This window comes from Aedes albopictus, chromosome 3, assembly GCF_035046485.1.
Source record: "Aedes albopictus strain Foshan chromosome 3, AalbF5, whole genome shotgun sequence".
NCBI classification, from domain to species: Eukaryota; Metazoa; Arthropoda; class Insecta; order Diptera; family Culicidae; genus Aedes; species Aedes albopictus.
The window spans coordinates 290,915,700-290,939,006 of NC_085138.1; positions in this window are offsets into that span (position 1 = coordinate 290,915,700).

Genomic DNA, 23,307 nt, shown 5'->3' on the forward strand with positions numbered 1-23,307 from the left:
GTTAAGGAAGAAGACCGAAAAGCGTTAGGAGTTTTCAAGATGAGGTTCTGCTATCCGTAGGGCGCTGGAGTAAAGTTGCTTTGTAGCTAACAAGGTAAGGAAATAATTACACATACTTTCATGCAACATGTATGTTACTCGGAAGAAACGTTAACTAACACATCGAAAAAAAAAAATCGATCGGGATAACATTAAACCTTTGTATCCTATAATTTGCTCTCTTTTGGCCCATGCACACTGTACTACTGAGTCGAAGAAGCCTTCTCCGTCATACTATTAAAGTGTTTTTACATAGCGATAGTTTTTTTTCGGGATTGAATTAACCTTGTCGGTATTCATAATCACTTTAACAAGTGTATCCAACTTCTACAAAAGCATGTAATTTAGACCGGCTTGTTAGAAGTAGCTCACTCGAAAAGTTTCATTACGCACAATTTGCTCTGCCCTGCAGGTCACGATTTTTTTCCCTTCGCTCACCACTCTCGAACCAGGCCGAAACCCTCTCATCAACCATCGTACACAACGGACCCGAATCTATCAATTACCCCCATGGACGCTGATTAACAAGTGCACTGCCAACCATCAGCTGACGACGACCGATCGACCGACCGTCCGAACGAGGTAAGCCAAATTGATCACACCACCCCCCTCTAATCCGACCATTCAATTATTCGACAGAGCCTCCAAAAATCTCACAGCTCGTTAACCTGGCAGCACCGACCGACTCCGAAGAACGCCGAATCTAACACCAAATTAAGATATCGTGATTCGCTTTTCCCACACATTTCGGCAGTTCTGCAGCCGCCGCCGGTCAAAGATTAACCAAACCGGAGGAAACCTGTCATCGTTTGATCTACATTACACAAGCACCTTTCACGCGCGAGCTGAGCTGGGGCCCTCGCCTTGCCTCAGCTGAACTGATGATACAGATATACATCTCGCCGTCCGAAATGAGTTTCCAGTCAATCAAGGCTCGTTACTCTTCTTATATCATTTCGGCGATCGCCGCCGAACCTTGTTACACATTGGGACGTGTTCGGTGGACGCCGGGAGGAAATTGGATCAAAAAACGATGCAAAAAATCATAGGGGGAAAACCGAAAACAAAACTGACAATCAAACGATTTTGGGTTTGGATCTGGTTGGTGGCTGCGGCGCGAACAGGTATAGAGAGCCAGTGGGATAAATTAACGAGCGTGCTCCCAACGAAAAGAGAAGGTGTTGAAATGTGTTTGATTCGAAGGGGGAGGGGGAGGAGAGGGAGGCGCTTGCCTACTCGATGAGTGTGGCTATGCGGCCACGTTGTTCACGATCTCCTCCTACTTTGACGCCTCGTCAGCTTGTTCGTCGCATTTGATCGGCTGCCCCTTCCTGTTATGACGTCTTAATAATGATCGAATGGTATCAATTTCGTGAATCAATATTTGTTTAGACTTTGCTCTACTTCTGTATTGCTTTTCGTGTTTTCTCAACACATGTCCAGGGACCGTGTTTCTTCGGGGCACTGATTGTGATCAGTATGGAGCAGGGCTGCCAGGTTTTGACTTTCTCCACAGAAAATTTGCGAAAGCTTCTTATAAGTACAAGTTCTGCCGGGGCCCGTGGCGCAATTGGTCACACGTTTGCTTCATAAGCAGGTGGTCATTGGTTCGATCCCGACCCCGTCACTTTCGTCAGTTGCTCTTTCCCCCTGAGAGCAGCTGACACTGGTTCTCTTCTGAGCCCATGGCTCAAACGGACCCGGATACATGGACATCGGCAAACGGCACCTCATAATGGTAGACCCCCAATCGGACTGAAAAAAGGAACAACTATCAGCCACACATCAACATCCTCATGCTCATCATTCTACCATGATAGGGTAGAAATTGAAAGCAGCGCAACGGCAACCAGTTCAATATAGTAGAATTAGAATAGAATACATTTAGGCGCTGTACAAAGTGAAAGTAGTTTCCAATTGGAATCGCTCACGCAGTACCCTAGTGGACAAAAGAGCTGTAAATTAGGTTAAGTTATGTTATTTAATTGTAAATGTACAAGCTTTATTCCAGTAGTTCAGTTAACAATCAAAGTATTGGTTATGATTACTCTTTATTCCTAGACTTTGCTACTTTGGCCAATACACTTTATACCTAGGCTTTACTAACACTGTCTAGACGCCATGTTAGTGTTTGGCGCAGTGGTTAATCCGAATTTAGAAAACAACACCCTCACCATCTACACACAAATAGCCAACACAAGACTAAATCTACCGAACCTGACAACGCTACGCCCAGCGGCGACAAACAAGTAGTGATATTCCTATAACCTCCCTGAAGAAGGCCCAAAAAAGAGCCGAAACGTCGGATGAAATAGAATCACCCCGCTCATAGTTTATCCGGGATTTTTAGCCCAGGGCTAGTTCATTTCAGGATCCATGGTTTTAGTTTTCTTACGAAAATAGTGATTCCTTCATTCAGGTAGGCTCCATTTGGATAAAATCTATTTAGGTCCCTCCATTTAAAAAAAAAAAGTAGTGTTGTGACTGATGATTCCAAGCTTCAAAGCTTATTGCAAAACTGTCGAAGTAATGAATACGATCGGTAACGTTACGAATTTCTTCGGCCCGAGTGCAACAGGAGAGGTAAGCCGTGTAGGCCATCGATGACAGCATCTGGAATCTATGGGATGGCAAACACTGACCAGAGGACCAGGCGGACGAAGAGTAGATGCAGGATGAAACACGCTAATCGTGTAGTTCAAGACACCCAGCCGAAGCATGACTGAACATAGACTCGAAAGTATAACTGCACAGGAAACCAATTGGGTGAGGTCCATCTAATTTTCCATTCACAATTTCTGTATCATAGCATTGTACTATTTTATTTATTTATTTATTTATTTATTTATTTATTTGACAACACCAACAGACAACAATGGTCCCAATGGTTGAATTAAACTTAAACTACACAAATACATTTATACAAAAAAAAATAAAAAGTTTGTTACTAATCGTTATCCGAACCTATCCGAACTAGAGAAAAAAGAGAAAAAGCTATGACGAACATTTTCACGACTTAAATTAAAATCAAACAGTGATGCCACCCTGTTGAAAGTTCGCTGAATGCCCAATGGTGCGCTGTTTAGGCCGTAATTGGTGCGCCGAAAAAAAGGTAGTCGTAACATAGAATCATTTCGAAGCACCCTGGGACGGACGTTTAGATTGACAGTTTCTATATTTTCATTTTTATATAATATTTCGGGGCTTACACACACGGGAGGTAGCCCGAGCAAAGTCTAACAACAAAATGGGGTTACGTACAAAAGGCTGAATCACATAAGGCTGAATGATCAAAAGGCTGAAACACATAAGGCTGAATGATCAAATGGCTGAAAGCATCAAAAGGCTGAAAGATATCAAAAGGCTGAAAAATATCAACATGTTGAAAAGTTTTGAAAGTTGTAGAGAATCGAATGAAATGGCATTTTGGACATTTATGGCTAATCTATTGGTCTTTGATAAACATTTGACTCGACTTGAAAATGATCATAGGAAACAAAAGAATCTTTGCTCGAAAGTACATTTGGTCAAACGGTCATTTGGTCAAAACCCATTTTACGGAAGAGGAAGTATATGACATTCAATCGATTTGACTATTCATCGAATGGACATCTGGTCACGTGAGCTAACTCTAACTGATGAAAAGACATTCAAGTGGAACATAATCTTATGGATTTCGGTATCATAATGTCTATGTTGTTGTACTTTCTTCAGTATCATATCGGCCAATACCCCGCTAAAACTAAACTATTTTAGCTCAAATTGACAAAGGATTTCTCCAACAATTTATTTCCACTCGTTTGAAGTATTATAGGGGGATTCACTTAACAGCGTAAACTGATTAAACTGATTAAACGTCGTGATCACCAAGGCAATCTTTGATTATTTCATTAGCAAAATCATGAAACATTTCAAATAAGCAGAAAATCATGGCTTACGCAGCAATTTAATCTGTTTAGTGAGTACCCCTTATGTTTGTCAACTCGGAAACTAGGTTGAATGAGTCTTAGATGTAAACAATTGTTCGGGTAATTCGGGTAATAAGCGGTAGTTGAGGCAAAAACTATTGTACCTAACTGTTGCTCAAAAATGTTTGAACTTTGTTCAGTTCTAAATTTATAACGCGTGCGAGCTCTAAATTGAACACTAGCGAAATCCGCGAAACTAAAATGGCCATACCTCCACCATGTTGTCACAGATTTCAAACATTTTGAGCTCATTAGATTCAGAAATTCTTCTGCTATTCGAACCATATCTGAGCGTACCAGTACGGTCAACATGGGTTTTGGAAAATCCGGATTTCCAATCATATGATTTAATACAATACAGTAACGGAGTTATTGGCATGAATTATCGAAAATCATAAAATTGCCTAAACCAATAGAGTCTGATCATCGGTCCATCAGTTGGCCATTCCTGATTAAGTTTCTCAAGGAACTCCGGGTGACTAAACAGGTTTATTAGCATCACATATCGACAGAAACTATTTCCCCCAATGTTCTGCACATAAGAATTTAGAACCGAATTGCAGCACTGCAGTGTGAACGCGTTCAATTTGCATTGAAGTTCATACTCGGCACACTGCGATCAAATATGTATATTTGAACATGCAAATTGAACGCGGCATGAACTGGATAGGACTGAACCCGTAGCATGCTGACTAACATGTTACCCTGGTATCTGTGATACTAAAATGGTCATATTTGCGCCATTTCACCCTTCAATTTTGGCAATCTTTTGGGCTAATTCAAACTCCTTTTATTGGAGAGTGAACCAGTCCGACCATCGTGTGTTTCGAAAAATCTAAATTCCTGGAGCTGTATTTCAATATCCGAGACCACAATGTCGTACCAGAGGATCTATGATGCATTTCCCTGTGACATAACATAATAACGTCCAAACATGTAGATGCGGCACAAGGTTCTAGTCCTAGGAAAGAAGACACATAGGATTTAATGATGAAGATAAGCGCATGTGAACTCAGAGACGAATGGGAACCGAGCGGGCGCTCTTAAGCAGCAAAAGCTCTGACAGGCAAGTTCAATGCTTTGTCGACCAAAAAATTTAAAGTGATCAGTTCATTTTTGGCTCACGTTCTGTTCGAATACAATACTGCTTGAAAGAATAGCCTATTTTATAAGAAGGAGAAACATCTGGTAAAAAATAAGCAGCTTCAACACCTGAACCTAAGTTATGGTTCTTTCAACATTTTAAAAGAAGGTAAACCTTTGATTAAAAAAAGATGCAGCTATAACATTCATACACAGTAAGAACAGCCTATGTTCAAAAGAAGGGAAAATCTCCGATGAATCGTTTTTAAGGAATATGCGCACGCAGAAGCTCGCTGCATTTTACACATTGGTAAGAATGCCAACACTGAATATATGCAAATATGTACCTCAAAAGAACAACCTATTTTTAAAAGAAGGAAAAATCACTCACGGGAGAGTTATTAGTATGCAGATATCATCATCAAACCTTTCCGCTTGGTCGTTGTACTGTACTATTTGCGGCCACAATACTTACTCTTCCATCAGAGATTTTTCCCGCTTTTTTAGAAAGGCTGTTCTTTCGAGGTAAATGCATAGATCATAATTTAACCATTCAACTAGGCTGCCCAGTAAACCTCTTTAGCAATAAAATCATTATAACCCATTCGCCTTAGTGGCATTTGAGGCCTGATATCCTTCGGCATAATGACACAGCTCCAACGGGAACGACATTTCGGCAAATGCCACTCTGGGGAATAGTATTCCGGAAAATATAATACCTTGTGTAATACCATTTTTTAAATCATTAAACCCTTACCTTAGATTCTATAGAGTTCATTATTATGCATATTTCAAGTTTTGGAATTTGTCAAGTTTTCAGCCTTTTGTCATTTCAGCCTTTTGAAATTTCAGCCTTTTGTTACATATACATAGTTTCAGCCTTTTGTATTCAGCCTTATGTGCATTCAGCCTTTTGAAATTCAGCCTTATGTTACCATCCCACAAAATGATAGCAAATCGAAAACACGATTTGTAATTGGCAGCAAATTGATATCACATTTTGATATCAGATTGTCTTGATTCAATTTGATTTCAAATTTTGATTTCGTTTTGCTGTCACTTCAACTTATTATAAATATTAAAGTTTTTAAGTAATTTCAAAACTTGTAGGTGACCTTGTAGAATACAATTAATGCTATACCATCAGTGCAATTAACATATTGCATTTAAGTTTTCATATCATTCGAAAAACTATACATTTAACGATTTTTCATTTTTTCGCACTGATAACAAAAACAGTTATCAATTTGATATCAGTGATGGCAGGAATTGTTTTCAACTTGCTGTTACGGGAACATTTTTCTGCTCTCATTTTTGATGTTTTAACCGTTAAAACGACCAAAACGACAACAACCTGAGTTATCATAATTTGCAATATCACAACATCAAAATTAGTTTTCAATTTGCTGTCAAGCTTTGCTCGGGAGCCTAAGGCACTTAAATGAACTGATGACCGGACTTAAGTTCGTGGAGTAGCCAGACTTTTTTCATGAGATAGCAACTTTTTGTTGACTACTGAAGGGATTAAGCGATTTTAATTCGCCCTGCTACAACAAACCATCAGGTAGATCATTCCCTTCCGGAATGATTCTGCAGTCATAGGTAATCCTTGCGCTGATGGTGGGTACACTTTTATCATCACCATCATCATCATCATCATCATCATCATCATCATCATCTGATCTACAAGTGGCCGGGGTTTTGCTAAACCGAACTAAGCGCCAAAAAGATAATTCCGAGATAATTAAGTTTAAAGTTCAACCACTCACAAATAAACAACAGCGGAGATTATTTGAAACTTTTCCGCACACATGTAACTTACAAGCCTTTAATAACCATCAGAAATGAAGAATGAATGTAAATTAATTGAAATCATTGATATAATAACACTTTATTTCTTGGTATTTTGCACTCAGTTCACTCTGGTTGATTTAAAATATTAGAAAATGGTTTATAGTTCAGTTTGGCTGAATGTGGTTGTTTTGTTTCAGATAAAACCAGTTGAATAGTGAAAAAAATCTCGATTTTCATCGTCTCAAGTTGAAATCGATATCACTCACAATTCTTTACATGAATCAAAGAGGGCGCGTATAGTATGGTAGCACGAAGGTCTCAAAATAGTTTGAAATATGAACGGCGGAAGCCCTCCCAGCTCAGCCCTTCCCACCCGTGCTTTTTCTTCTTAACCTTTCAGTACTCGCGCCAATTTTTGTAACGCGAGCAGTCGCGCGTTGTACTTTGTACAACACCCATACCTTCTGAAATATCTAAGGATCCTGATTGTTTAGAGGAGGACTGTCTTTGGCAAAGTTGTTGTAAATTTCATGGGCTACTTGATGCTGACAAAGTTGATTCGTAATACGTCCACTAGGCGGCGCTAGTGAGCATTATCATGTTATATCTTATATCTCAGGATTCTGATGTCTTAGAAAGATGGTGTCTTCGGCAAAGTTGTTTGGTAAGTCAACGGTTTACAGATTATTTGCCGTTTAATTGGAAATTCCACCACTAGGCGGCGCTAGTGAGCAAATAAACTTTATATCCTATGTATCTCGGGAACCTGATAACTTAGAAAGATGGTGTCTTCGACACAGTTGTTTGGTAGGTCCAGGACTTACGGATGATTCGCAGTTTAATTTGAAATTTCACCACTAGGCGGCGCTAGTGAGCAATTTCATGTTATATCTTATATCTCAGAATTCTGATGTCTTAGAAAGGTGGTGTCTTCGGCAAAGTTGTTTGGTAGGGGAACGGCTTACAGATTATTGGCCGTTTAATTGGAAATTCCACCACTAGGCGGCGCTAGTGAGCAAATAAACTTTATATCCTATGTATCTCGGGAACCTGATAGCTTAGAAAGATGGTGTCTTCGACAAAGTTGTTTGGTAGGTCAAGTACTTACGGATGATTCGCTGTTTAATATGAAATTTCATCACTTGGCGGCGCTAGTGTGCACGAAAATATTATATATTATGTATCTCTGGACCCTTATTACTTAGAAAGATAGTGTTGATGAGCATGTTAATTTTTAATCTCATGTAGCTCAGGATCCCGATTAAAAAGGCACGGGACACCGTCTTCAGCCAGAGGCTGTACATACTGAACAGAACTTAACACTAGACCATGGACACGACATACATTACATGCACCAGTGGATAGCATGGTGCGGTTACACGCTTGATAACGCTAACCGAACGGCCACGATGCTCCACTTTACTCAGAAAGATGGTGTCTTCGGCAAAGTTGTTTGGTAGATCAAAGACCAAATGGAGGAAAAGTTACCTAAAAGATCGAAAACTTACAGATAGATGTCCGTTTGAATCGTAATTTCACCACAAGATGACGCTAGTGAACATAATAAACATAAGTAATCAGGGTCCTGAGACACATGAGTTATAAAATTTGAATACCCGGGCAGAAATGAATAACAAAACAATTGCAACTTTTACCATTCAAAAAGAATGACTGAATGGTAAAATTTACCATTGGTTTGTTTGAAATAAGTGACAAAAGGGCAAAAATAATAACCGACATTGTTCTATGAAATAACTAAAGAATGACAAATTTTGACATTACAATGGCAAACCAAGAACAAAAAAATTAAAGGTTGAGAATTGCAAAATATACCATTATCGAGTTATTGAAAACAGAACAATATCAAAAATAGTTATTTGCCTATCACAAAAAAAATATCAAAAGTTACCATTAGAATAACCTTAATAAGTGCCAAAACTGCGATGCTTCATCAAACTTGTAAGAGGTCAACAATATCTCACCAATTGCAAAATTTGTTATGATAGCAAAATCAGACATTCAGTAGTTATTCTTCCAAATTTGATGAATGACAAGGGAATTGCATATTTTGATAAGATATCATATTATGCTGTTGATTTGTTGTTTTAAGCTCTTCATGAAGAACTCATGAATGACAAAATAAATTTTGACAATAAAATTATTGTTATTATTTTGTTTTTGGCTTGCCATTCACCTCTACCCGGGTACCCACTAGCGCCACCTAGATGTGGAGTTTCAAATCATACGGCTCTCCATCAGTTAGTGTTCGATTTACTAAACAACTTTGCTGAAGACATCATCTTTCTACACTGAGGATACTGTTTGTATGTTTTTCATAGTTTACATCTTATGAATCAGTTATTTTTATTTTTTTCACCATTTCATAGTTCTCGTATGCTTTTCATACATAGAAAAGCGAAATCCATAAGACTTGTCGTATGAAAAATCTCATAAGAAGCATCGTATGAAAATCATAAGATGTGTTATGAAACACCATTGCTAAAAAACAACAAAACCTTTTATTGGCTTCTAACCACTTCAACTTCCGAAGCGTCGATGGGCGAATGAGTAAAGCACGCACTCGTCAACCTAGACGTTCCTGGTTCGATTCCAGGTTGCGACTTTTTTAAATTTGTGCAAAATATTTCATAAAAATACGTATGATAACCATAAGACACAGTTTCAGTTTTTATACGTTTTCGGTATGATTTTCATACGTGAGTCTTATGAAATTTATACAGTAACAGTATGACAATAATAGTTAACGCTTTGAATCTAAAACCATAGTTCGTAACTATAATTTTCGCAAGAAATTCTTGTGGCAAAAAATCATAGTTAATTCGTATGATTTTCGGAGTTGCAGTATCCTCAGTGTAAGTAATCAGGATCTCGAAATATAAGAGTTATAATATTTGAGTACTCACTTGCGCCACCTGGATGTGGAATTCCACATCATACTTGTCTTCATCAGTTAGTGTTTGATCTACTGAACAACTTTGCAGAAGACACCATCTTTCTAAGTAATCAGGGTCCTGAGATGTATGAGTTATAAAATTTCAATGCCCACTAGCGCCATCTAGATGTGGAGTTTCAAACCAAACGGCTCTCCATCAGTTAGTGTTTAACCAACCAAACAACTTTGCCGAAGACACCATCTTTCTAAGTACTCAGGATCCTGAGTTATATGGGATATAAAAATTACATGCTCACCAGCGCCGCCTATCGGTTGAAATCTGAATTTCTCAGATCACCTCGCGAAGGCCCTTGAGATATAACTTTGCCGAAGACACCATATTTCTAGATCATTTAGATTTTGAAATACACTAATTCACATTCAACTGTCTATCTTATCTTAAATATAGTATGTTCTTCATATTGCGATTTTCAATTTTCTGCATTATAAGGAGTTATACTGTTTTCAAAAAAGGTTTTATAATATTCCAAATAAGATTCCTGTAGAATACATTTGGGGTTGACATCGATAGAAAAGATGGTTTCAAAGTAATAGTCGATAATTCTCATGTGTTGTACAAAGTACAACAGCGCGATTAACGGAAGGTTAAGCAGTGCATGGGGAGGCACAGAGCAAGAGTGATTATGCCAAACAGGCATGTCCTTGCATGCCCTGAGGTCCTGAGATGTGAATGTGGAGCAATTTGTGTACTTCAAATTTATGCTGGTCAAAGAAAACCATGAAAATGTTCTGCCAAAGTGCACTGAGCACATAAAAGTTTTCAAAAATATGAAAGAGATTCGAACTTGGATCATCTGAGTGATAACCAAGCGCGTTACCTCTTGGTCATATTACCTTGCTAAAGGCCAGTCGTTAAGTCTGAATCAAGTTCTAAACATTCTTCTCAAGGATGGTTTTCGTGAAAACGCCATTTTTCGATCAGCCAAAGCGGACCAAGTGTTTGTTTTTTTAAGCTTTTTTATTCTAATTAGGCTTGTTGTTCAATGACGGCTCCTGTGTTAAATTACCAGTATGAGGTGTATCGACAAAACGCTGGTATTAAAAACCAGTTGGTTTTAGTATTATTGAGAATAAATTGATTCTAAAATGCTGTGGACTTGGTTCGGTCTGGCTGAATGTGATTTGGAAAAATGGCGATCAGCGCACAAAGATTCATTCTTACACAACCTCAGGTAGGTATGATCTATTGAGTGGTGAGTTCGACGATTTTTTAAGGTTCTCCAAGTGCTCCCTTGAGTAAAGGTCATCGAATCCACGAGGGCTACTAATTGTATCTAAGAGCAATAAGAATGGGGTTTATGCTCACCCAGCCTCAGGCATCTATGTTCTTTCAAGTGGTGAGTTCTATGATTGTATAGAATATCTAAAAGTTAAGGTTATCTGATCTACAAGTGTAATCAGTGATCTATTGGAGCATTATGAATGAAGTCTATGCTTGTACAGACTCATGTAACTTTGTGTTGTCAAGTGATGAGTTCATTGTGAGTTTGAGGATCTCCAAGAACTTCCTATAGTATAGGTCATCGAATATATCTACGTAGTTGGATGTCTCTAAAAGCTCCATGCCTAAGGTTCATACTCACACAACCTCAGCTAATTATGATCTACCAAGCGATGAGTTCGATTACTCTTTAAGGGTCTCAAGAATTCCCTTGAGTAAAAGTCATCGAATCTACAAAGGCTACTAGTTGTATCTAAGAGAATGGTGTTTATACTCACACAGCCTCAGGCATCTGTGTTATAACAAGTGAATCTCTTGAACCCCCATGAAATCTTCATGAAATTAACCTGAGAGCCTCTGGAACCTCCTGAAACGCCTTGAAACGCATTGAAACGCTTTGAAACGCCTTGAAACGCATTGAAACACCTTTAAAACCCCTATAAAACATCCGTGGAATTCACCTGAGAGCCATCTTGAGTCCCAATAGAGGCTCTGTGATATTCACCTGAAATCTTCTGCAGTCCCCTCAGACCTCTTAAACCTTTATAAAACCTCCGTGAAATTCACCTGCGAGCCTCTGAAGCTCCCTAAATCCCCTGTGAAACCTCCCAAAACTCTCTGAAACGCCCTGGAACGCATTGACATGTCTTGAAACACTTTTAAACGCCTCTGAAACGCTCATGGAACCTCCGTGGAATTCACCTGCGAGCCTCTGAAGTCCCCATTAAACCTTCTGAAACGCCCTGAAACGCATTAAATTGCCCTGAAACACCTTGTTACGCTTTGAAACACCTCTGAAACCCCATGAAACCTCCGTGAAACAAACCTGAGAGTTTCTGAAGCCCTATAAAACCTCTCTGAAACCTTCTGAAACACCTTGAAGCATCTCTGAAACACAAATGAAATCCATGTGAAACGCATCTTAAAGCCTCTGAAGCCCCCTAAAATACCTCTGAAACCTCCTGAAACGCCATGAAACGCTCTGAAATGCACTGAAACGCCCTGAAACGCCTTGAAGGCTTTGGAACGCCTCTGAAACTCCCGTGAAGTTCACATGAGACCAAATGAAGCCTCCTAAAAGCCGCCTGAAGCCTCCTAAAAAAAATCGCCCTGAAACGCCTGGAAACGTCCCTGGCCCCTCCCTCCCTAAAAACCCCCTTAAAATCCCTCTGACCACCCCCCTTAGCATCTGAAAGCCACTTGCACTTCTCAAACTTCTTTGCAACCTTGAAATCTATTTAGGTAATGATCTGAATCCATTTAGGTAAAAATTCTATTTAGGCAGTCCCGACTCGTAACCTAAACGGAGGTTCGGTTGTACACATATTGTGAGTGCAGTCTTTGCCACACACTGGTGTGAAGTAACACCAAATAGAAGCGGCTAAAAGGATCATCCGTACACCGCATTATGTTTTTGTATCTGTTTCAATTACATTTTTGGCCAGGGGCATACGGAAAAACTTGGCTACACCTTCACACCCGATTCAATCTACCCAAATTTTATGTTTCAATAAAATATTTAGCTTACAGTTTTTTTTATGACAGAAAGTTTTATGGCGCACTAAAGGAGTTCTAAAAGATGTCGGATTACTCCAATGCAATGTCTTTCATGTTTCTTGAAAATGTTACAGCAAATCAGTATATCTTTTTTTTCTAAACAAATTTTCAGTTGAATTAAAAAAGTAAAACTGCAACAAATTCAGCATTGTGTCTGGCAACCCTCTGGCGAGGCGCATATCGTCCAATCACTCCAACATATGTACTGCGGGTTATCTGATTCAAGTGGTATGTAGTAGTTCCCCAGCGGCAGCAGTTCGGCAGTGATATCCCTCCGACGACAACAACGACCGAATTGTGTCTACCCGAAAAAACGTGATGTTTTTCGACAGTCTGCTCAGAAGCACTTGAACCAAGCGCTGCCGTTCGAGTATCATCAATTAAGAGTCGAAGTCTACACACTCTAGGCGACTCCAAATTGCGCTGACACGGGGAGAGGGGTGCAGTATAGGTACCTCTTCATCCACCCGCAGCCTCATCGAGCGATGATGATGATGACGATGATCTGCAAACAGTCAAAGTGCTCCAACCAAGCGACGAACGAGCTTCTGTGGTCGTCGTCATCGGTCAGGGTGTGACTTGAATGGTTTGCAGTCAACCGTGAAGAAAGGAAACCACCGTTCGTTCGTCCGAGACGTCCACCAGGGTAGATTTTTGGATTGTTGAGAAAATAAAAAAAAAATAAACCAAACAAACTGCACACCACTTGAGAATGCTGCGTGCAATGCACTCTGCGCCATGAGGGCTGCCAACAGTCAGTCGGCCGGCCAGCCGCCTACCCCCAACAACAGTTGATGATCGCACACTGCTCAATTTCTGGACCAAGTCACCAGGTCTGTAGGTTTCCCGCCTCTAGCCCCCTCCCGACAGCCCGGCAGAAGCAGTTCAATCACCAACAACAACGACGACGGACCGATCAATCAAGCAGGATCGCCCAAAAAGTACTCCCAAAAGAATGCATTCATGACTGGTCGTTTTATTTTTCACTCACTCACTCCCTCCTGTGTCGTGAACCGTTCATTTGGGTGAAATTGCATAAATATCCTGTACGGAATTAGAAAACTACTCCTAAGAGATTATTCCTAGACGAATCAGATGAGTAATTCTGGGAAAAATTTCAGGATTCATTCATTTATTTAGTTAACATCAAATTCATGATATTGCGGCGCTCATAATAAATCCACATTGGGCGGCGGCGATATGGCCGCTAAGAGATACCCGCGATACAGACGCAATGTCAAAATCGAACAGATACTGTCACCCACCCAGCAGCATCGCAGCAGCCTTCAGGCCGTTCATATCAAAACAACAGTTGGCACAATGGCAACTCAGGTGGCCAGAAATCGTAATAACATTTATCGCGACATTGTTTCACTATAATACGCACACGCATCACCTCGTCGGCTTTGTGTTTAATATTTAATCGGGATGTTATTTGGTGATGCTACAGGATGCTGCAGCGGTATCTTCTCCATTTTCCACATTGCGTCTGTATCGCGTGCATCTCCTCGCGGCCATATCGCCGCAGCCTCATGTGGATTTGATATAAGCGCCGCATGCAAAATTTCTGACCATCAGGTCGCTCATAGTGGTGCGCTCATATTTTGACAACTTGATGGAAAAGAAGAAGACAAACGCGTTTCGCGGATTTATCTTGCAAGGCATAATAATACTGAATCAACAATTTGCCGCCATAATACTCGATTTGCAGCTGCAGCTCTCCAACGTCTGTCACGCCCAACACTCGTCAGATCACGCTCCACCTGGTCCGCCCATCGTGCTCTCTGCGCTCCACGCCTTCTTGTATCAACCGGACGGTTAGCAAACACCAACTTTGCAGGGTTGTTGTCCGGCATTCTTGCAACATGCCCCGCCCATCGTATCACTTTCTGGATGCTGGGTTCGCCGTAAAGTGCAGTGAACTCGTGGTTCATCCTTCTCCGCCACACACCGGTCTCCTGCACGCCGCCGAAGATCGTCCTTAGCACCCGTCGCTCGAAAGCTCTGAGTGCTTGCAGGTCCTCCTCGAGCATCGTCCATGTCTCGTGTCCGTAGAGAACCACCGGTCTTATTAACGTCTTGTACATGGTACATTTGGTGCGAGGGTGAATCTTTTTTGACCGCAGTTTCTTCTGGAGCCCATAGTAGGCACGACTTCCACTGATGATGCGCCTTCGTATTTCACGGCTCACGTTAGCAAGGAACCGAGGTAGACGAATTCTTCTACCACCTCGAAAGTATCCTCGTCTATCGTAACATTGCTGCCAAGGCTTGTCCTGTCTCGCTCAGTCCCACCTACCAGCATGTACTTTGTCTTAGCCGCATTCACCACCAGTCCGACCTTTGCTGCTTCACGTTTCAGGTGGGTGTACAGTTCTGCCACCGTTCCAAATGTTCTTGCAATAATATCCATGTCATCCGCAAAACAGACGAATTGGCTTGATTTCGTGAAGATCGTACCCCGGCTGTTGAGCCTGGCTCGTCGCATAACACCTTCCAGGGCGATGTTGAATTGTAGGCAGGAAAGTCCATCACCTTGTCGTAGTCCTCGTCGAGATTCGAATGAACTGAATAGTTCACCCGAAATCCTTACGCTGTTCTGCACACCGTCCATCGTTGCTCTTATCAGTCTGGTAAGCTTCCCGGGAATGCTGTTCTCGTCCATGATTTTCCATAGCTCTGTGCGGTCGATACTGTCGTATGCCGCTTTGAAGTCGATGAACAGGTGATGCGTTGGGACCTGGTATTCACGGCATTTCTGGAGGATTTGCCGTACGGTGAAGATCTGGTCCGTTGTCGACCGGCCGTCGATGAAACCGGCTTGGTAACTTCCCACGAACTCATTTACTTTAGGTGAAAGACGACGGAAGATGATCTGGGATAGCACTTTGTAGGCGGCATTCAAAATGGTGATCGCTCGCAAGTTCTCACACTTTAACTTGTCGCCATTCTTGTGGATGGGACAGATTATCCCTTCCTTCCACTCCTCCGGTAGCTGTTCGCCTCGAGATTCTGCGCGTATGCGGGGGCGACAACCGGTTGCTTCAGTCGCTCTAGATCGTACCGGGGCGGCCGCCGGTACTGTACATTGTTAATAGCGGAGAGTTTTAGGCGCAGTTTAACCATCACCAGGTAGTGATCAGAGTCGATATTAGCGCCACGATAGGTCCTGACGTCGATAATGTCGGAGAAGTGCCGTCCATCAATCAGAACGTGGTCAATTTGGGATTCTGTTTGTTGTGGTGATCTCCAGGTGTAACGATACGGGAGGCTGTGCTGGAAGAAGGTGCTAAGAATGGCCATGTTCTTGGAGGCGGCGAAATCGATGAGGCGTAGGCCATTTTCGTTCTTCAGCTGGTGGGCGCTGAACTTTCCAATCGTCGGTCTTAATTCCTCCTCCAGGCCTACCTGAGCGTTTAGATCCCCTATGATGATCTTGACGTCTTGGTTTGGGCAGTGGTCGTACTCGCATTCGAGCTGCGCGTAAAATGCGTCCTTGTCATCAGGGGCTGTTCATAAACCACGTAGACCAAAATTTGGCCATCTCAGACCCCCCCCCCTCCCCCCTCGTAGACATTTGTCCATACAAAAAAAAATAAAATTTGTATGGAGCGTAGACTTTGGCTAGACCCCCCCCCCCAAAATCTACGTGGTTTATGAACGGCCGCTCATCAGTGCTTCCGGAGTGAAGGCTGTGCACATTTATTATGCTAATGTTGAAGAATCGGCCTTTGATCCTCAACCTGCACATTCTTTCGTCGATCGGCCACCAACCGATAACGCGCCTCTGCATGGTGCCCATCACTATAAAAGCTGTTCCCAGCTCTCGTGTGTTGCCGCAACTCTGGTAGATGGTATGATTACCTCTAAACGTTCGCACCATAGATCCTGTCCAACACATCTTGTTGCGACGGGAATTCATCCCGCCGCAGATGATTTTCGGACGCTGAAACAGAAACCAGTTTCACAGCATTGTTTTTCAACAGACGCTCGAAACTTCAATATATTTCAGTATAAACATTCATAAAATAACATATAAAATCACTTACACTTTTAGTTTCGTCCAGACGTCAACAAAGTACGGATACAATGACAATAATAATCTACATACAACATACACTTTGACGTTTCACTACAGGTTGCGCATACAACTTGTACAAGAACTTGTATGCAAGCGTTACAACATATTTATGCACAATTACAGTGCCGTTCATAAGTGTTGTCATGGGCGAACACACCTCCTGCAGCGCTACGATTCCGAACCCGCGGTCCTTCAGTATATCGGCGAGCAGGGTCGTGCAATTTCGAAAGGAAAACATGACGTACGACGACTGTAGCAAAAAATTTACTGATTTTCGGTAAACTTTGCCGAGATCTCGGCAAAGTTTTACCGATATCCCGGTAAAACTTTTATCGAGATTCAGTAAAAAATATTACCGGATTCTCGGCAATCCGTTTCTGAGGTCGGCGATTTAATTTCAAAAGTTTGTGGAATTATTCCTGGATGAATTTTTAAGCAAATCACTGAACAGATTTCTTATGAGTATCTGGGAAAATGTGGGAGCAAATTTCTTTATTCCAAACTCCATCGAAGTTCCCCAGTGCATGAATCTGAGAGAATATGAAAAATACAATCAGTTAGGCAGTACCCAACAAACATTTTAGCTGTACAAGAGTGGAACAAACCATTATTAAGCAAACTTTAGCTTAAGAAACTGTTAATCAACTAGTTATGTTACTTGGGTAGCCATTTATTACGTAACGCTAAAATCGACATTTTAAGACCCCCCTCCCCCCTCCGTAACGCTTTTTTATATGAAAATCCTTAAATTTTTGTATGGACCGTAACGCTCGGCCGTACTCCCCCCCCCCTCCGCCTAGAGCGTTACGTAATTTGTGGACGGCGCCTTATGTGCTACCGCTTTGGGTTGAAAAGCACCGGTCAAAGAAGAGCAAAGTTTGCTTCGTTGAAGAAAAAACGCTTCAGTTTTCAAGCAATGGAGTTTCCAGTTTTATCGGTAACCCAATCATCACTGCACCAGCAGCAGCATTCACTAGAACTACTTACTCAACAATGTATTACACATTTCAACAGTTATCAGTTCGCCCCAACTCACGGTACTCTGGTCCAGCTCCACTTTTTTGTTCAAGATGTCGATTGCGTGAGTTGAAAATTAAACCACTTTGCATTGTCTTGTCGTCGTCGATGATTTTTTGTATACCTCATTCTCCACACCGTGCATTGCAGTGCTCCAACAAAAACTCATTGTTTAATTTTCAACCGGAGCATCCTCCTCGTTTAGCACCCTTCCTCACCACACCACACGCCAATCCCACCCAGACGACACTCGTCTCCTTCATGGTAGGGAGGGGGACACAATAAGTGCCATTGTTTCAATTGGAGCTCGACTCTGTTCGTTTTCGGAAATTCGGATCATCACCACTCAGCCTCCACAGCGGACGACGGAGGTTTGGTTGGGTCCGGTTGACAGATTCATCTTTACCTACCTACTCGCTCGCAGGGGCCCTGCGGCTTCAACGAGACGGTTTGGTTTTGGCACTCTGGATTGACTGACGAGTAGCGCATCGGTGAACCGGTTGGTCTCGAGCCCATAGATGGAGTCTTAGGACAAGAGATTGAGTCCGGTATTTAGTACACACGCAAGCCGTTGGCGAAAATTGAGATGTCACTTTTAAGGACTGTCTGCTAGACGAGGTAGCGTTGGGAGCAGCTGCAGAAGTAGCAGCTAGTATGGTAGGGTCAGCAGACGGGGAGGAGTGGTCCAAATTTGAACCGTCATTGTTGGCCGATTAGCTGCCTAATAGATGGTATTAGCGATATTTGGACGATTGATGGTCGACACAAGATTGATGATGATCACCGCCGCCAGTAGTTTACCTGAGCTTGATAGGGAACCGGTGCAGTGACGCGACGCGACGACGGTGGGATGATGGATTAGGATTTCTGACTAGCTGTGATTAGTTCTGTTTGTTTTTAGTAATCATGTCATCACGCTAATGAATAATGGGTGTTTTCCGTTTCTGACGAATAGTGAAAGTGATGGTTGTATCAGAAATTGATATTGGTAATTTGGCGAATTTGGAATGACACTAGACGGAGCGTTTATAGGACTCGTCCACAAGTTATACGGACTGCGAAAAATGGCGGAGATATATTCAAAATGTACTGTGTGTATTAGAGTGGGTCAACGTTGTATGGGACAGTTAAAATTTGACCGCATCAACCCGGAACAAAGATTCGTCGGTCCATATTAGCGTCTAGAACAACTATGCACAATAACTTGATGATTTTGTGGCTATATCGGTCTCTTTCTACTCATAGTATAAGGGAGTAGAGATCAAAGGACTGTTTAAAAGCACAGGTCGCACGGCAGAAGTTTCACGCATTCGATGTATTCGTTCAATACATGGCCTACTTGCCTAATTTCACCTTCTATAAAAATTTTCACACTTGTTCGCTACCTAGCGAATTCTATCACATCTATCATTTCATTATCCACTTTGATCTCTACTCCCTTATACTATGAGTAGAAAGAGACCGATATAGCCACAAAATCATCAAGTTATTAATAGAATACGGTCGATAAATCAGCATATACTATGCACAATTTGGGAGCGATTGGTGGCGTCCGCTAATGAATTTCGTGCTGTCCTTCTGCTTGAAATATAGTTTGCAACTCCTCAAAACCTTTGAAAACCGTAAGCAACGTCGAAAAGCCTTTGATGAAAACCAAGTGGATCGTCATGATATGGCCGTAGAAGATGTTTTAATGATAAATACACAACGGAAAAAATATTGTCGGATTTATTATCAAAAAATCATGATAATCATATACATTGCCGTTTTACGATAACTTGACAACAAGCCATGATTTCATGACCTAAAAAATGGTTATCCTGAATTAAAAACTTTTTGAGGACCAGAAGTCACTATTGCGAAAAACGTAATGCGAAGCTTTTCTCGTTTTCAGAAATAAAATATCATAGCGCGAAGTCATAGAACCGTAGACCTGAGTCATAAAATCATAACTCTGATTCCTGTAAACATGATTTCGAATCAAACAATCATGAATCAAAACAACAGATTCTGGCGCCGCTTAACATAACACAATGCAAGCCTGTCGTTTTATGATAACATGACATAAGTCATGATGTCATGACATAAACAATTGTTAACATGAACAATAAAATACTATTTCAGGACCAGAACTCACGACTGCGAAGAATGTTATGCGAAACTAATTTCGATTTCAGAACTAAAGCATCATGACGCTAAGTCATGTCATCATGGCGCTAAGTCATGAAACCATAGGACTGAGTCATTATATCATAGCTCGGATTCCTGTTAACACACACTTGTCGCTGAAGAGTTACGGCAGTGCAGGTTTTTGTTGTGCAGGAGTCACTGTGGACTTACTTCTTACAAATGAATACTTAGGGGCCGTTCATAAACCACGTAGACTTTTTGGGGGGGGGGGGGGTGGGGGTGGTTGTTGTCTGGCCAAAGTGTACGCTCCATACAAATTTCAAAATTTTTGTATGGACAAAAGTCTACGAGGGTGGAGAGGGGAGGGGGCCTGAGATGGCCAAATTTTGGTCTACGTGGTTTATGAACATCCCCTTACTTGCTAGAAGTAACGCACATTGACTTCTGCGCAACAAAAAACTTGCGCCGTCGTGACTCTTCTATGACACGTTTGTTACTTGGGAAGACTTCGAGTCACACAATCATGAATGAAAACAACAGATTTTGCGCCGCTAAAAATTACACAATCCATGCCTGCCGTTTCATGACAACATGACAAGTCATGGTATCATGACTAAACGATGATTGTCATGAACAATTAAATACTTTTTCAGAACCAGAACTCAAGAAAACATTTGTCTGACCAATTAATCTTGTAGAGGTATTGAGACCCTTCATAATACATAATACCTTTAATTTGGGTTTAATAATGGTTCTAAAAACCTCTTCCAGTTGATTTGACTAAACAATGTTACTTGGGAAGTCACTAGTGCGAAAAACGTTATGCGAAACTATTCTCTTTTTCCAAAATAAAATATCATGACGATAAGTTTTGTTATCATGGCGCTAGGTCATGGAATCATAGGGCTGTGTCATAAAATCATAACTTTGATTCCTGGTAACATGACTTTGAGACTTCGAGTCATACAATCATGAATAAAAACAACAGATTTTATATATATATTATACAATGCAAGCCAGTCGTTTCATGATTACATGACAACTAGTCATGATATCATGACATCAAGTCATGATATCATGACATATACGATGGTTATTATGAACAATTAAAAACTTTTTCAGGACCATAACTAACGACTGTGAAAAATGTTATACGAAGCTAATCTCGTTTTCAGAAATGAAATATCATGATGCTAAGTCATAGAATCACAGGGCTAAGTCATGATATCATAACGCTGATGCTTGTAAACGTGACTTTGAGTCATATTAGCATGAATCAAAACAACTGATTTTTTTTATTTAAAAAAAACGCCGTAGGCAGGCGGTACAATGTTTGCCGGGATAGCTAGTGAATCATAAATAACATTCTCTAGAATCATGAAATTAGGAAGCATACCCTCTGTTACCGTAAACATAATGATTACAGAGTGGATGTTTCCTGATTTCATGACATTGCTTGCCATTTCACGTCAACAACATTTGAATTATAAGTGACAAAACAAGTAATTCTAAGAACCATGCTTATGTTTTCTTCAATTGGGCTCATGCTTCCAGAGTACATTCTCCAGAATTTCATGACCCAGCTCGCAATTTTTCCCAGTAAAATATGTATTATAAATGACAAAGACTAGAATAATGCATCATGCTTATGTTTTTATAAACTAAGTTCATAGTTTCAGGGTGCATGCTTCATGATTTCATGAACTTTTTTGTTATCTTCCTCAAAGTTGATGACATGACCTTTTTCATGTTATATTTTCCCAGTTTCGGGTACCGCATTTTTGTAGTTTCACTTTTTGTATTCCGCTCTTAAAAACTGCTTTGAATACATCATTGATTGTTAGAATTGCGTTGAACGATTTCTGTCCGATTGCAACAAATGAACTTATTCAACGAGTGTGCAATAATGAAGTATGTCACAAGCTCTCATCGGAAGAGGATCATAAAGCACACGAAAATGTAACACATAGCAACAATCATACCCCAAACTCTGACTGCATTCTACAATCCCACATGTTTGTTCGTAACATCTTGCAACTTCCAGACAACACGGAATGACTTGAAGCGCCACTCTGCGCAGGTTCAAACCCTGTTGGTAGGAAAGGTTGAACGAAAGGGCAGACAGACAATGAAAAAACGATTACATACATTTCTACATTTGCATCGTTACTGTTGCATAATTTTGCGATTAATTGAGAGTTATGATATTGGGGCAGATATTACGAACGATCATCATCATAATTGAGCCTCCGGCGGCGTAGGGCTCTCCTCCGTTTGGGATTCGCGTGTGATTCGATGGAAGGATGACATACCGTGGAACCGGTGGAAAAGTGCAGAATCAAGAACCAGAAGCCACTACATGCTGGTGAACATCATGTGGGCTCATGTTTTTCCCTCCTCAGGCCCTTGTGTACCAGCTCATCACATACGGGGAACAATACCGTTTGGTTTCTTCGTGACCGTGTTTCTCGATTCCCCGCAAATATATTCGAGTATAATTTTCTCCTCCTCTACGACTACACGGTAGCCGGGCGCTACTGGTTTCGGTGTTGTTTGCAAAATTCATGGTCAGGTCTATTGGCTCCTTGAATTCCCCGTCCGTCTAAGATGAGTGCCGCGGTATGTTCTCATAGGCAAATTATCATAAACAGAAGTCATGTTCTTTCTCCATTGGCTGGTAAGCGAGTGGAGTGAAGACTAAGATTATGCGGGATATACGAACGTTTCCATCAATACAACTGCGAAACATCGCATACCCCTACGGGAAACTTGTCGCGGCGCTTAATTTCTTCCGTCAGACGACGACGGCCACAAACCCAGTCCGCAGGAGCATATCATGGTGACACAAGAATCGAACTGGAATGATAATTCTTTGGCTGTTCGTCGGTCCAATCATCGTGTCTTATCGAATGCTGCGGTTGCTTTCCCGGGATTGGAGATGAAGTTTGAGCGAGCGCGGGGCTCCAAGGGTTCAGGTTTCAATCCGACCTCGAAATGGACGGCGATCGTGAGCAAATGGTAGCAATATTAATTTCAAGACGAGTCAACTCTTCTTGAATAGCTCTGGTTGGTTGGTTTGGTCGCCTGCGCCTGGATTAAGGTTAACAGAGTGGGGTTCCGTTGCATGGGAGCCGGTATGGATTGTAGGAAACCAGAGATAGACCTTCGTCGCAACGACTGTCCGCATGGTCGACAGAAATAGGAGATGTCGGTGGACGGTGGA